Here is a 2,130-nt window from a genome sequence, read left to right on the forward strand (position 1 = left end):
TGTTGTTGTTATGTGCTGTGGAGTCGGTTCCGACTCATAGCGACCCCGTACAGGGTTTCCGAGACTGTAAATCTTTATGGGAGCAGAAAGCCTCATCTTTCTCTCGAGGAACATCTGGTAGTTTCGAACTGCTGACCTTGAGGCTTGCAGCCCGATTCGTGGGGTTATACATATAGTTAGTGTACTTGGTTACAAACCATAAACATTAGAAGTTTGAGTCCATCCGAGGTACCTTGGAAGAAAGCCCTGATGATGTACTTTCAAACAAGTAGTCAATGACAACCCTATGGAGTGTAGTTCTATTCTGACACACATGGGTCACCATGATTCAGAATCAACTGAACAGCAGCTGATAAACTGTTTATGAGAACACAACCAAGAAATTTGCTTTTTGATGAAAGCATAAATGGTGAGTTAGTGGGTGGCAGGAGATACAGCTATGGAGATAGGTAGAGACCAGATGATGGAGAACCTGGTATGCTAGCTATATCAAGAAGCTTGGTCTTAACTAGGAATACTGGTGTGGCACTGGAGGATAAGCACTGGGTTGCTAAACCATAAGGCTGATGGTTCAAACTCACCAGCCACTCCTTGGAAACCCTATACAGAGTGATTATGAGTTGGGATCGACTTGACAGCACTTAACAACAACAGTCTTAACTAAATCTGGAAATGAAATGACACCTCAGATAAAGCTTCATTTCTAAAGCTTTGAATGCCCTGACAGTCACCACACCCCAGTAACACGATCTGTTTCTCAGCATTCTTGCTGATCTCTGAAATCCTTTCCAGCTACTCCAGGACTGTCTCCAGATGCACACTGTTCACATTTTCAGACTTAGCAGTGCTGATGAGACAGTTTCTGGAAGATCCAGGAAAACAATTACAAGGGGACAAGCAGCCTTGGGCATACATCCTCGTGTTTGGTGGCACCTCCAGGTCCTACAGAAGAGCTGGTACAGCAAGGACAATTGATTTATTTGGGTCAAGGTACGGGTGTTTATGTTCTTCCTGAATATGCAGCAATTGCTGACAATGCCCAGTTGGCAAGGAAGTTCATGCTGGGTCCTTTGATCGTTCCTCCCACTGATGGACTTGGACAGTCCAAAAGGCCATGTAACCCAATTTGAGGGTGGCACACAGAGCTGCAATGTACAAAGCAGATGATCTTATTTATCTTGGCAACACTTGTTCTTGGCAACAGCAACAGGCAATATGGGTTGGTGCATAAACACAGGAAGTGAAAAAATAAGAGCTCATACCAGATGGAATGAGCAACTCGAATCCACCACAAAGATAAAATAGAATACTAGTAGGTAAAAACTTCCTCCAGTCATCTGATAAGCCCATGCAAACAAAGATTATTTTTTTAGGAAAAAAGTGTTATTAAGAAATAGACTATGAATACCTTTTGAAATCCAGGGTAGTCATTGTTTTCCAGTTTTCTAGACACAAGAACTAAACATGATATCTGCAAAAAGAAATAAGAAATAAGGGAGATTTTTCTTACACAGTGTCCTTTGTCTTCTTTACCAATTCACTTAAACATATTTGTTTCTTCTCTCTCTCTCTCTCTCTTTTTTTTTTTCCTTTGGAAGATAAAGGAACAATGAAAACATGTACTCACTCTGATCTTACAAAAAGTGGTCTATAGAATTACACTGACACAAAATTCAAGGATTTGGAAAAGGCTCATAAGAACAGAGTTGATATAATCAGTCACACAGAGGTTTTTGTGTAAATATACTTTTCAAACACTTGGGTAAATATCTTGGAATACAATTAGTAGAGCCCATGGTAAACATAGGAAGCCTTGTGGCATTGTAGGATAAGCACTGGACTGGGCACCACAAACTCAGCAGTTGGAGCCCACCAGCAGTTCTGGAGGAGAAAGATGAGGCTTTCTGATCCCACAAAGATTTACATCCTTGGAAACCTTATACAGGGTGGCTATGATATGGAACCAAGTCGACAGCATTTAACAACAACAACAACATGGTAAGTCTAACTTCATAAGATAGTTGAACTATCTTCCAAAAATACATTCTTACCATTAATAAATCAGAATTCCTATTGCTCCTTAAAATATTTCTTAAATTATTATTTTTCTTCTCCACAGTAAGAGGACTG

The sequence above is a fragment of the Chrysochloris asiatica genome, unplaced genomic scaffold (assembly GCF_000296735.1).
Source record: "Chrysochloris asiatica unplaced genomic scaffold, ChrAsi1.0 scaffold00011, whole genome shotgun sequence".
Classification (NCBI taxonomy): Eukaryota; Metazoa; Chordata; class Mammalia; order Afrosoricida; family Chrysochloridae; genus Chrysochloris; species Chrysochloris asiatica.